The 14,901-nt window shown below is 49.0% G+C and overlaps 1 protein-coding gene across 1 annotated transcript in view; it reads left to right on the top strand.

The window, feature by feature from the left end:
• GREM1 (gremlin 1, DAN family BMP antagonist) overlaps positions 1-14,901 on the top strand; it is a 134,771-nt gene that overhangs the window by 32,708 nt on the left and 87,162 nt on the right. The gene's annotated exons all lie outside the window — the stretch shown is intronic.

The raw sequence follows: 14,901 nt of genomic DNA, 5'->3' as shown, positions 1-14,901 counted from the left end.
TCGCTCTCTCTCCTCTACTTCTGCTCAGTTTCACTGACTGGCTGCCTGGTGTACCTTCAGAGCCTCACAGTTCCTAAGCTTCCTCACCAGTCTCTTGCACTTGCCCCTAGGCCTTGCACTTGACACAGCACTACTGCACTTAGTTTACGACCAATGAGAGTGGTATCTCTCTGCACTTAACCCATGTTCTGACAGGACTAGGCGCACTTGGTCCCGATTTCCCCCCCTCGCACTTCCTGCTCTGTGCACCTGCATGATCTGAATGTACAATGCCTAGTAAGATTGGTTTTCTTGTCTTTCTAACGTCTTCCCCTCCAATGCATGGTTGCACTTTGAAACACTTGTGTATAAGCGCATAATAAATAATCAATCAATCAATCAAGGTTGTGGATCATGAATCCAAGTGATTTGCCCGCGGCTGAAAGTACAGCCCCCGTTTAAAAACAAATAAAAACAACAGAAGGCTGCAGGGGTGTCCCCCCGCAACCCCCGGTCACTATACCATAAAGTATAGTGAGCGGGGCGATGCGGGGGACACCCCCGCAGCCCCTGTTTATTTTCTTACCATGCTACCACCAAAGGTTCAAACCTTTGGTGTTCGAATCTTTGGTGGTAGCATTTTTAGAACTTTTGGTCGATGCAACCATTTTTATTCGGGAAAATCGTCCTAAACCGTGAATCGTTGGTTAGTTGCAACACAGCGAAAATACATTTATTACCCAATGATAAAAGGGACTGTCCAGTCAAGGTTTTACAAATATATCTACTTTATTATTATTCAACAGACAGTTCTAGCACACTACAAAATGCAACCTACCCTGTAAAGGAATGCAGAGGACAGACAGTTTCAAGAATGAAAAGGGATGCACTCTGGATACTGACAGGAGGGTAGTCAGTAAAGTAATTAATCGCAATAATTCAATGATAATTGGTTTCAGCAAAAAAGTAGCAATGGGTCATAAAATGTCACGAGGGGCCTTCGGAGAAGCACCAGGGGGACAGAACCACAATGTAGCTTGTGCTTGCAGAAGTTCTTGGTGCTTGACAGCATTGAGTTGGTTTCAGGGCGCTTTGGAGCTTCTGCGACAGAGTGCAAGACGGGAGACAGCTGCGGGTATCAGGCAGTTCGCCGATCAAGGCTAGATGGACAGCTACAGGCAGACCTACCCAGTGGCTTGGGGTCAGGAATCATTGTCTCAGTGCTGGTCGGCGGGTCTGAAGCACTGGTTGAGGAGTCTCGGATGATGTTAGCGACTGTGGCATGACAACAGTCAGCAGCGCAGACGGTTTCAGCTCGAGGGGTTCGACTGGCTTGAAAATATCCTGTAAGGTGGACGCTGGCTGATGCTCATCGATGCACTCCTCCTAGATTCTTCACTGGGCTTCTGTCATCCTTTAAGTCGGACGACCCAAAGCTGAGGAGAGTGTTGCAGGCAATGGCCTTGTCCTTGGTTTGGTTCAGAGACTCTCTGGCACTTCCCACCGAGGGAGCTTGCTGCAGAGCCTAGCAGGGCACGCTGTGTGCTGGCTGGGTACCGGTTCTGGAGTTGCTTGGAGGGCCCTCTGAATTCAGTATCTCCCTCTGTTCCCTGGGAGATGTTTAGGAGAGGGATCTTGCTTCCCTCTTGGAAATCCTGGCCTTCCTTCACTGGCAGAATCTGTAAGGCAGACTGTACGTTCAGCCAGGGTCCAAATGAGCTTTTCCTGTTACTCCTTGCGAAGTCTTCAGATGATCTTCCCAAAAGAGCCGCTCGACTCTCTTTTAAAGCCAAATGAGCCCCAGTGACTGGTGTAGGCTAAGCCTACCTTAATGAACCAATGCTAGGTCCCCACGAACGATCTTCTGTTATGCGTGAGGTCATAACCAGAGTGCTTTGCAACAGGAAAGGTAAAGGGGTGAAAACATGCACTACTAAGTCCCACCCATCTTCCTGTCTGTTGTGGATCAAAGGGTCTCTCTGGTTAATGGTGATCTCTGTGGATCTGTGATTAAAGGCAGGTCTCCCTTGAAGTTGTGTTGCGAACAGACTTTCTGTTCTGTTCTCAGGAATTTCCTCTCCCTGAACCTTCGCTCCGCTGTAGCCTAGTTAAGAACCATCTCCACCTTAATTTCGTACACTCTGAGTTTCCTCATCATGTTTTCTCCTGACCTTTGGCTGCGTCATGATATAATATTGCATTTATAACGCGCCTATACACAAGTGTTTCAAGGCGCGACGAGGCAAGGGAGGGGGAACAGAGGGAGGACAAGACAACGATCTTACTAGGCCTAGTGCGATTGAGATTGCGCAAGTGTAGGGGAGAGGGAAGCAGAAAAGTTCCTGGGGAAAGGGAGGAGGGGCAAGTGCAAGACACAGGATCAAACATCAAAGAACAAGTAGTGCGGCCAGCAGGTGGCACTACTCTCGTTTCTTTCATGCCTTATTTGTCAATTGCTATTTTTTGTACCAACTAAAATATGTACAGCGCCTTGGATAAAGGTGCTCTATAAATGTTGTAACTAAATAAATAAATGAAATGGCAAAGATATCAGGTATTCAGAGTTATTTGGGAACTGGTTAATGGGTGAATGAGTGATATTATTTTCATAATTTAAATGTATGCTTTTTTTTTTTAAACAGAGTTGATATCACACTACTTGAAGCATTGTTTTTTTGCGATTTCTCAAATAATCGTGGGGTTGCACCTGTCCTTTTCTTCTCCTTATTGTGTGTGCTCCAACAATTGTGAAAAACTTGCTTTGCTCCGATTGTGGCAATAATTGTGATGTGGTACCAGGTTTTTAGTGTTTTCTCAAAAGGTGCCCAGCTTGGGTAATATTCCAGCAATACTACTAACAGCAGGCCACGTCTTGATGTCTTTGAGACTTGGCCAATATGCCATGTTATCTGGAATGTGTAAAGCGCTGGAATGCGCAGGCGTGGCCTGGCAGTACTCGCGTGCATTGTGAGGCGAAGTCTGTGACTCCTCTTGGCTGCGTGAGTGTTTGCAATGGAGCTTCAGGCCAGTGAGAATGATATACAATAGGTTATTTATAACGTGCTTAATAGTTAATACCAAGAGGTTTTCTAAGCGCGGACCCGGGGATCGAACCTGTGGTGCTCCGTGTCATCTTGCTTCAAAGGCGAGCACGCTGCCCCTGAGCTATCCTCCCGAGAATGCAAGCAACACTGAGGTGCAAGAGGAATTTTGTGTGCTTGGTACCCAGACAATTGTTTGCAAATTGCGGGCTCTTACGTTCCTTGCATTCTAACAACAGTGGCAACTCTTCGCCATCACGGACGCCAAGATACACCAATCAGATGGCACGCAGTGCTTTACCCAAGGACCTGTTGCATAAACAACACCCAGTAACTCAAGCCCTGTCTGTCCCTCCTCCAAACATGGTCCTACCTGAAGATCCACATGAAAGTGATGACATTAATTCTCCTAGAAAACCCCACCAAGCATGCCGCGTCCAGCCTTGGCTGATGGATGTTAAGTTCGAAAGATCCACGACTCAACTCTCACCCAGTGCAAAATATCTCGGCTTTACCATCTACTATGTCATACAGGGTTGTCCAACTCCAGGCCTCGAGGGCTGGGATCCATGCCGGGTTTTCAGGATACCCCTTATTAATATTCATGAGGAGAAATGTGCATACATTTAGAATCATTGTATGCAAATTTATTGCATGAATATTAATGAGGGGTATCCTGAAAACCCGTCATGGATCAGGCCATCGAGGCCTGGATTGGATAGCCCTGTTATGACCTCTAAAACACACATGGCTAAGAAAACCCACACAGCAGAGGCAAGCTTTGAACGCCCACTTGCAGGTGTCCCAAGCGCTGCCGTGGCACCCTCTGAGAGCCATCAACAGTCTGGTGTAAGCCGCATCGCATGTCTAATAAACTTCGACCACATCACCCCCATCCTCAAGGAGCGTCACTGGCTACCCCTCCAAGCACACATCATGTTCAAGGCAGCCTGCATGACCTACAAAGCAGTGACAACCGCCACGCCACTCTGCCTCGCCAAAAAACTCACCATCTTTGGAAGCCAGAGCACCACCAGATGCCCCCACATTGCCAGGCTGCAAACAAAGAATTGCAGGACGGAAACTGGCCTTTTCTGCAACGTGTCTCTTGAAAAAGTCACCAACTCATACTAGGCATAGCCCGCCCGCATCATACACTTCAGGAAGCACCTAAAGACCACACTCTTCAGAGAACACCACACCAACCGAGGATTGTTCAACTCCTCTCTAAATCTCCTCTACTGCTGTGCACCCCTACTCCTGTGCACACACTGCCTACTCCAGCTGCTCTGCTACTCCTGCATCCTACCTGTGAACGCCCTGCTTGTGTTCCCTATATGCAGGGTGGTGCATAGTTTGATTTTCTCACCATTGCCCGATAACAGAGTATATGTTATGTTATGTTATGTTACTTGGCATTTATATAGAGCTCTATTTATCATTGGTATGACCTCAAAGCGCTGGTCGGCTGAAAACCCTTGGGGACCGCAGTCCGGGTCAGTAGAGAGAGCAAGCATTGTAGGGTGCGTGGGTGCAGCTGATGTAATTGCCGGATGGTAGCTGCATCATAGCGTCAGGTGTGGTGATGATGATATCAGTTGAATGTGTGCAGTCTGGTGGGTGGACACCCAGAGTGGGTTCTGGCTGCGTTAGGCCTGTAGGACGCTTATGTGTGCAGCTAGGGCGGATGGTCACGGGATATAGCTGCATTTTATTAGAGTGATGAGGTGTTCATGAGGTAGTGTTCGTATGTGGGCAGCTAGGCCGAATTTATCGAGGGGTATAGCTGTATTCCAATTGTGTGATGGTTGATCCACAGACGAGGGAGGACGTAACGACACTCCCACAGGCCATGGGCAGCATGAATGTGAAGACTAGCCACTATACTCGGTGCTGAGGCACAGACCAGAGTGCAGGTGGGTCAGGCGCACCCTACTTAAGCCATTTGTTTGTTCTGAGAATTTTGGCAGATAAGAGAACTGAAACCCAGGGTGTCATTTGTCGAGGATCACACATCATAGGCAGGTGGGGGAAGCTGTGATTCGAACTCAGACTCCAGGTTCAACATCAAAACAAAGCCATTACACCAAAGGTAAAGTAACTCCAGCTCTTTAAACATTTTTTTTTAGAAATACAGTAGTGTTTTATTGTTGTAGATTTGAGATCAGAAAGGTTTTTTATTTTTTTATCCAAGTGTTTTCAGTTTAAATCAATGTCAATCAAATAACAATCACATTTGCAATAAAAGTTAATAGAACACATACAAAATAACAATGGCATAATACAATTTAAAAATACACAACTCAAAAGCAACAATTCATAGTTAAGAAATTCTACACGAAGATGTTAATATAATAATAAAGGGGTTATGCAGCAATGAAAACCGAATTCTCTTTTGAAAGTGGCTTGGTATTAAAACTGATCGTTCAAACTTTACTCACATCAGACTGAATTCGCCCTAACAAAGTGCTCTCTTCAAGTGTACGCATTTTTAGGAACCTCAGGAGGATTAAACTCTTAGCCTGTCCTGCCAAAATCGAACTCTGCGACCTGCGGGTTGCACACGGATCTCCGAAGCAGGGGATTAACCCGCCCTGCTATCTCCCCTACTCGCGGGAAGTGGAGGATTTGCCAAAGAAGGCACATCAAAGTGGCGCACGCAGTTCTGAATTGGCCCCTTGGGTCCGCAAGAATGCGGCGGCGCTTCCTCTCGCAATTCACGCCAATTACCGCCTGCGCTCCTGTCACCGCGGAGGGCGCGCGGGTGAGCGCGGGCCCTGATAAACGGCCGCCCCAGAGCAGGCGCAGCCGCGCGTGAAATCGGCCGGATTCGCTACGCGCCAAAACATGTGTTCGCCTTTCATTCTGTTCACTACATAAAAAAACATCCCCTTTTCGTTTCACCCTTCCTCCCGCCTCCACCCCCAGGTATTTGAGAATTTAAAGGCGAAAAGATTTACTTCGTTTGTCAATGACGCAGTTCAAAAAAGTGGCTGTCTCCTTTCTATTTTGTGCCCTCCAGAATGTAATATGTTGTTCTTTTTTGGCACAAGAAGACCTTTTCATAAGTTCAATTCTCTTAGCTTTAACAATGAAAATTAAGAAAACTTGACCTTGTTATGAGTATTTCAAATTATGGCGAGTACTTTCTGGCCCCTCATCGCACGAGCACACTAAAATCAGACGATGGGCCTCATTACACGGTAGGCGGTGGACCCAGGTGCTATTAGCACCTTGGTCCATGCCGGTAAATTACCGGCACCGCCTTGGAGGAAAGGGGAATTACCGCCCTATTCCAAGGTTGGCGGGGCGGTAATTACCCCTTCCTCCATTGCCTTTCCCCATTCCCATTTTTGCCCCATAGGACATAATGGGAATGGGGAAGGTGCTAATTACGGTACCGCAAATTGCGGTACCGTAATTAGCACCCTGGTCCCTTTGCGGGTCCCTACTAACGGCTGGTTTACACCAGCCGTTAATGTCGGGTCCCGCAAAGGGACCTCGTAGTAAGGCGGTAAGGGTCAACGGTCACCGGTACCATTACCGGTGACCGTTAACCCTTACCGCCTTCCGTGTAATGAGGCCCCATGTAAGGCTGACCTATGGCAAACCAGATAACTGGCCGGGAAAATACACTATTATGGCCCTCATTACAGCTTTCCCAGTATCAAGCCGGAATTACCAGGGCGATACGGCAAAACTGCCTCACCATTTCCTCCGCCGCCTGATATCTTGGTATCGCTGGGATATTACGGGCAGCAAGTTCCCATTCCATAGGACTCCATAGGATGGGAATGCCAGAATTACCGGCACTGGTAGTAGCAGAGCCAGTGATTCTGGTATTTCTTTGTCGGTAAGGGCCTGATCTACCGACAAGTGTGAGATTCTTTACAAGCCGAAAGACGTTGGCATGGCGGGAAATAGCGCAAATTCTGCACAGCATGCACAATGATGGAGAGGGGCCGCCATATTTTTCTCCCAAACCCGCATTTGTTTCAGTGATTCGAATTTCTACATATTTAGCACCCCCCTACTCGCAGTGTCCCGAAGATTCACATCTCATTATAATGAAGCAACCCTTTATAAAAGCGATGGTAGTCTTAGCTTATGTGTCCAGCTACCTATTTCTATTTCCGTTTCTGAGTGGTTGTTGTCTTGGCAGGCGATACAGTAAAGATTGCATGGCGTGTTTTTTTAAATGAATGCACAACCTGTGGAATTGAATCAAATTCATGGAAAAATTATGTCCTAAATATACCACGTGGCCCATTTGTTATACCATGTTAACACTGTGCCCAATGTGCTAACCAGCACGGGGTGCTGTTCAAATATGTCTTGGTGCACTCCATTATGCTCGATTTCAGCTCTTTGTGTCAACTTGCCAGTTCCACCACTGCCAGCATAACATGCCTCTGGGTAATCATACAGCCACACCCCAGCATTGCCACTAGGATCCCACATTGTCATGCCAATTTCCTAACATGCCTCTGGGTAATCATACTGCCACACCCCAGCATTGCCACTAAGTTCCCACATTGCCATGCCAATTTCGCATTTCTCCACTTACACCCATTGCCATGTCAGGTTCGAGCCCAGTTCCACTGCCAATTGCAACAGAGCCATGCTTGTTACATGTCACCAAGTCAAGGATATTTAGTGATGGATTGGAGTATGCCATATGCATCAACCCAACTGGACAGAATCCCTGGTGCCTTCACAACTCAACAACCAACTATTGGCCACATTCTCTGAACCATTCCACGCTCCCCATTTCCCCTCTCTCTTCCCTACACTTCAGTGCTTCATGGCTCCAGAAGCCCAGCGTGTGCTCTGTAAAGACCCAATACCAAAACAACACGGTGGCCTCCAGACAATTACCATGTCAGTTTTACATTACCTACAGGTCATGAATATGCCAAGTTCACATTTCCTCTAGCCATTTCCCAGGCCAGTTTCTCATTGCACCTAGGAAATTCTTCCACATCTATTTAAGTTGCCTCTAGACAATTGTGGGGGTCAGTTTCGCATTGCCTAATGTAAGAATGTTGTTAATCAATGCCATTGCCCCCAGAAAACGACCCTGCCATTTGCATCTTTGCTCTAAAATAATGCTGTGCCTGTGACATGAAATGGAATATATTATCAAAAATAACCCTTTGCCATCAAGCTGTCAGACCTTTTCAATTCTCCTGTACTAGTGGGAACACGCTATTCCTTTAAAGGCTGTTAACAACAACATTCACCTTTAGACACAGCCAATCATTGACTAGGCCACTCTTGGCTCAGGCTTGGCAGTCACAGAGTTAACATTCTGACGTTTGACCTGGGTACAACATATACAGATGCCTGGGATAATACCTCACAGAACCTACAAGATTGCCAGCACACATTCCAGCCACTCATGCATCCAACATTACATAACATTCTAATTTACAATTCTCCAAATCTGCCTTGGAAACACAACCCAAGTACTATAACAGTTAAGGGCAAACCCACCCCCTGCCATTTGCAGAGCCATGGTCCACTTGACAGGAGTGACATGCACCCGTCCTATCACAAAACAGTCTTCCCCGCTGCATCCCTCCATGCCCATGTTTAGCAATCGGGGGAGCGAGAACCAGCCAATCAGGAAGCTAGGAATGTGGGCTTGCTCCATTGGTATATGTCTGCATTCCTTTTCATCCTCATGAACCACACTCCCAGTGCTGCAACATTTTCGTGGCCCTGCCATCACTTTCACTCTCTGTATCTCCCCCTCTCATATCTATTACCTCTCCACCCACCCCTTGCTCTCCCCCGTTCCCCACTTAACCGGCGCAAGGCCTTCCAGTCCCTTGTCGGCCATTCCTGCCTGATGCGATGGCCGCCAGCAACACAACATTGAAAATCGACGTGCACCCTTTTCTATGTTGTGTGGTGATCCACTTTTTTTTAATTAAAAGGAAATTGGGCTCAGGCTGTCGGCACTGTCCTAATTCCCTTCAAAAAGGCAACAATTTGCATCCTGGTGCTAATAGCGTTAAGCCCCCGGAAGGGCGTGGGTTTGGCTGCTCATGGCCGCGAGCCCTTGCGGCGCCGCTCACTTTACTCGGGCTTCACATGGCTCGGGCTAGTGGGCTGCTACCGGACAAACCCGCCCCCTCTACCCCCTCTAACGGGTGTTTAAAGCTATTGCAAGCTTGGAATGTTTATTAAGTGTTCTCATTGGACAATCTGCGGCCTATAGGAACAGGTGTAGGTTTCAGTATGTTCAGAAGGTATCAGGTAATATTATCCCCATATATATATGGTTGCCGTATATAATATCGCCCGGAAAAGGTTGTGGCGATATTATTTGGGTGTTCCATGCAATAATGTCCCTACAAAAACCGGCAATTTTTCGGCGACATTTTTGCATGGCGATATTTTTGAGGGGACATTATTACATGGAACCATTCAGAACACTACAATCCATGCCTACCAGTAGGGGTGTCACGGTATTAGTTTTATGACGGTACAATAACCTTCTTGCCAAATGACGGTATATCATGGTTATCGCGGTATAGCAGGTGGAGTTAACCAATCTTAATAAATATTTTCTAAAAGGTCATAAATTGTCAGATTTATCATCACAAACAAAACCAGGCGCCCAGGGCCAGAATTGGGCTTTTCAACATACTTTCCACTGAAAGCCACCCCTTGCTTCCACCAAACACAAACACACGTGTGGAGAGGAGGGGGGGGGGAGCCTGCTGCGACTGGCAAAGCAAACTGAATGGCTTTTCTTAAGTGGTCATTAAGGCTTTTAGCTCCCTCACTGGCTACTGGTGAAGATGAACATGTTGCCATCTTTATAACCTGCATGCCACAGATCAATGGAGGCTGATGGTAGTATACGCTTGTGCGCATACACACACACACACACACACGCACGCACGCTTGCTTTACTTTACAGCCTTTAGTTTACTTGCGGGCCAAAAGGTGTTCAGTAATCACAGACATCTTACCCTCTGGTATGGCAGCAGGGAATACCCACAGAGATGAGTGCATTTCGCAGTGTGACTTATTATATGTAAATTCAATGATAGAACCAGGGAAGTCCCCCATTGTCATATGGTTAGCAAACATTATGCATTATAAATATATAAACCTCAAAGCCGCCAACCCAAAGTGAACCCTTTTCCTTCTTGGCACTGTATTTATTCTTCCTATTGCTAACATACTGATTTTGTGTCAGGCACGTGTGGTTTATGGAATGGCATTAAAAACTGCTCCAACTGAAACTACTTGACAGATGGCACATCCAACAGTGCAAGACCAAGACTGTGCAGCACTTGCTTACTGCAGCCTTTCCAAATCAGATTGAAAATCACACTTAACGGTATAAACGGTATACCGGTATTAACAATGTAACGGTTATTATTGTTCAGTTAAGTGGTTCGCGGTATCTTTAACGGTATACCGTTATACCGTTACATCCCTACCTACCAGCAATGTGGAGCGCACCGCAGCTAATTCCCTGTGATTGCCTAGGCAGATTATTATACTATCAACAGGCCTGTGCAAAAGGACCTGCAACTGTTTCTCCATGCCTGCCAGGCGGGTGTAAATACTATCAAGGCAGGTGGCAATAGACTGGCGACATTTTGAGAATGAGGTGGGCTCTCGGATCAGCTGGGTTAAACACCCTATTCCCTCAAAAAGTCACGGTCAAGACAGACAGCATCGGGCCACGTCATTCTGAGGAGGAGGTGGGCTCTAGGATCTTGCAGTGAGCTGGGAAAGCAAGGGAGGAGTGACGTTTTTAAGGAATAGGGTCCTGCAGTGAGCTGGGAAAGCAAGGAGGCGGTCAGGTTTTGAGGGAAAAGGGTCCTGCAGTGAGATGGGAAAGCAGGGAGGCAGTGAGGTTTTGGGGGAATAGGGTCCTGCAGTGAAATGAGAAAGCAGAGAGGCAGTGAGGTGTTGGGGGAATAGGGTCCTGCAGTGAGCTGGGAAAGCAGGGAGGCGGTGAGGTTTTAAGGGAATATGGTCCTGCAGTGAGCTGGGAAAGCAGGGAAGCGGGGAGGCTTTGAGGCAATAGGGTCCAGCAGTGAGCTGGGAAAGCAAGGAGGCAGTGAGGGTTTAGGGAATAAGGTCCTGCAGTGAGCTGGGAAAGCAGGGAGGCAGTGAGGATTTAGGGAATAGGGTCCTGCAGTGAGCTGGGAAAGCAGGGAGGCGGTGAGGTTTTAGGGAATAGGGTCCTGCAGTGAGCTAGGAAAGCTAGGAGGCAGTGAGGCTTTGAGGGAATAGGGTCCTGCAGTGAGCTCGGCCAGCATGAAGGATGTGATGTTTTGAGGCACGTTATCATGCCTGCTAAAACCTCACTGTCAGGTCAGACAGCAGCAGGCCGGCGTCGTTCTAAGGAGGAGGTGGGCTCTAGGATCCTGCAGTGAGCTGGGGAAGCACCGAGGTGGGTTAAAAACCCTATACCCCACAAAGCCCCCAATGGATGTTGTAGTTTGATGCCCTGCTACATCCTTGCATTCCTGTGGAAGGGAGAGGGGCAGAGCTGTTATACCCTACAGCTCAATACAGCTGCTATTGTAGCTGCCATGGCTGTTTGTTTCCCACCGGCTGTGGAGGGAGGAGACTCGGCCTCTTGGTGGCAATCAAGCTGTCGGGGATTGGACTGCTGCATTGGGATTGATTGTTGTGGGTTTCCCCGCACCCTCGCGGGTGTCCGTGAGCCCCCCGTCACAGACTGCACACAGACATGTATGTTCAGTTCGGGCTCCGAAGACACCCGAAGCTTAATCTCTTGTATCGGTATAAGCCACGATGAGCGGTGAAGGTGGCGATATACCTCGATTCAGGATGTAGCACCACCTGATGATATCCAGCACTGAGGTCAAGTTTCAATACAAACCAGGCACCCTGGAGCTCTGTGATGATGTCACCTATGGTGGGTGTCAGGTGTCGCTCCCTCTTGTTGGCCTTGTTGGGTAGGCGCATGTCGACACATATCTGGACAGAGTCAGGTTTTTTCGGCTTTCTGGCAATGACAATTGGTGACACCCATGTTGTCAGGCCCTCCACCTTCTCGATTATCTCCAGGTTAACTAGATTGTCCAACTCCTGGTCCACCAGGTCCCTGAGGTGAAATGGGACCCGTCTATTTTTGAGGGTAAGGGGCTGCACCGACTCATCAATGTGCAAATTCACTGGCTCGCCAGACATTCGCCCAATCCCCTCAAAAAGAGCTGCATACTTCTCTAATAGTACCTGAATGTCTTCGACATAGACTGAATAGGTGAAGGTTACAATGCCCAACGCCTCTGCTGCTGCACAACTCAGCAAGGTGTGCTGCTGACCGGCGTAACGTAGAACCGGGCTCTTATCGCTGACCCGCCATGTTTCACATCCGCAACAAATGCACCGTCCAGCAGGATTGGCTTTTCGTCCCCAAAGGTGAATGTACGCGCCCTGGGTGTTGTCAGGCTGTGTGGGCATACCATGGCGTCGTAGTGCTCTCGGGCCATGACGTTCACCGATGCACCAGTGTACACCAGGACCGGAACAGAGGATTCATTTACATGCACTTGACATCGAGGTTGTCGCCTTGTTTTTGGTCTCAGGACACCCATACTGGAGACAAAGAAGACATTGGGCCTCATTATAACTCAGGCGGTCCGGAAATAACGGTGGCGGTAAACCTGCCGCCACCGTTGTTTCTGGACCACCTGATCCCGACTCCTGCAGGCGGGAGGTGATGTTCCCGCCAGGTCTGACCTGGCGGGTTTAACACCGCCCGCCTGCAGGCGGACGAGGAAACACCGGCAGCATTACGAGATGCTGCCGGTGTTTCCATGATCCCCATTCCCATCGAGTCCCATAGGACTCAATGGGAATGGGGATTAACACCATTCCGCCTCCGTGATTCCCGGAAAACCGGGGTTGTAATGCCGCGGTAATTCCGGGAATCACAGAGGCGGAATGTTAAGACGAGTCCGGCGGTAACCAGGCGGTTTTACCGCCGCGGTTACCGCCGGACTCGTAATGAGGCCCATTCTCTTCTTCCTCTTCCTTTTCGTCATCCAGAGCTGGGTTTTCCTCGGCTTGATCGATCTGGGCGACATTCGATGGGCGCTGCTGCCTGAAGAAGCCCGCTCTCACTGGACCCTGTGGGACCACCACTGGGATAGGGGCCCTACACATTCGGGCATAATGGTCCGCACCACCACACCTGCCGCAGGTCTTTCCCGCTGCTGGGCACTCAGCAGGGTGAGGCAGGTCATACCCACACTTCGAGCATGAGTTGACTGGGGCTGACCCTCTCTCACGTGGACCACTCCCCGAGAGTCTGGCCCCTCTGCCACGGCCCACCACACAGATGCCCTCAGCTTTACTGGGGAATACCCCAGCCTCCATGCGGGATGCACGTAGTTCAGATACCTCCTGGCATCGCCCCAGCTCCAGGATGTGGGGAGGGTGATGCCCGGCTCCCTCGGGACTTGCCTGCGCAGTTTTGCAGATGCGCATCCCTGAATCAGTTGGTTCCTAATCATAGTCTCTGGATTGTCCCACGCACAGGGCACCACCAACCTGCGCAGTCTCCCATAAAAAGTGTCCAGCGTTTCACCGTCTTTCTGGCGAGCTGCACCCATGATGAACCTCTCATAGTCCGCGTTTGCCAGAGAAAGGAAATAGTCATGGAGGGCACCCTTTGCCGCATCATAGGATACGTCACGAGGTTGAAGAGACAGGAATACCTCATGCAACGCCGGCCCAGCACAGTAAAACAGGGTAGCCACCTTTCTGTCATCATTTGTCTCCATCGTGGCCGTGAAGTACATTTCAAGTCTGTCCATCCACATCTTCCAGCGGGGCCCCAGATTGGATGGAGCACCTGAGATATCAAACTCAGGCATTGGTGGGAGGGCACCTGGAGGTCTCATCCCAGACGGTTGTTGTGCAGACATTGCAGGGGGCTGCGCTAGAGGTTGAGCAGGTAATGCAGGGGGCTGCGCTGTAGGTTGAACAGGTAATGCAGGGGCTGCGCCTGAAGCCGACCTGGTGCTGGAGGTTGTTGTTGGTCCACTTGTTGTTGAGGAGCCGCTTGTCCGTCACCATCCATGGCACTGAGCACACAAGCACCCCTGTCAGATCACACAAGGGCCATAACTCACACCACCTTCCCTGCAGGGTTGATGTGTCTCTCCTTCCCAGGAAGCAGCTGACTCAGTAGAATTGTCAGTCCAGGGAGCACCAACCAAGAGATACCACCCACTATGCACAGGTTATTCACCCATGTGGGTGGAAGTCCCAAAAATTGAGCCAGGTGGGCCCAGGGATCACCCCAGTATCATAGCAGGCTTCCCCTGGATCCTCACCTTACACTCGGTGAAACGGTATCAGGTATAAAATTGCGGCAAAAATGTCGCAGTAAAAAAAAATTCCGGCAAAAATGCTGTGGTTTGACCTGGTAAAAGTGTGCCCCATTATACCATTTAAGGGGGGCGGGGGTTGCGGGGGTGTCCCCCGCTCCCCTTAAATGGTATAATGGGTCCAGGGCTTGCGGGGGTGTCCCCCGCATCCTTTAAATGGATTGCAGAGCAAAAACCACAGCATTTTTGCCACAATATTTTGTAACCACAGCCATTTTTGCTGCAATTGTATCACATGGAACCGGTGAAACACGATGAAAATGGATGAAATTCTCATCAAAATCCACTTCATATGGTGTCAGCAGCCGTCAGCTGCTAGAGGTTCCAAAAATTGGCCCTGGATGGCCCACCGGAATGAAGCTGTGACCTTCCTAGGCCCGGTTCACAAAATGGCCACCGACGGCGTGGTCTGCATCCTCCCCTTTGTCATTATCAAACGGTGAAACTATCATCAAAGACGAAAAAAAATCACTGCTGAT

This window comes from Ambystoma mexicanum, chromosome 14, assembly GCF_040938575.1.
Source record: "Ambystoma mexicanum isolate Mex_15411 chromosome 14, UKY_AmexF1_1, whole genome shotgun sequence".
NCBI classification, from domain to species: domain Eukaryota; kingdom Metazoa; phylum Chordata; class Amphibia; order Caudata; family Ambystomatidae; genus Ambystoma; species Ambystoma mexicanum.
This window is presented reverse-complemented; position numbering and strand designations above follow the sequence as displayed.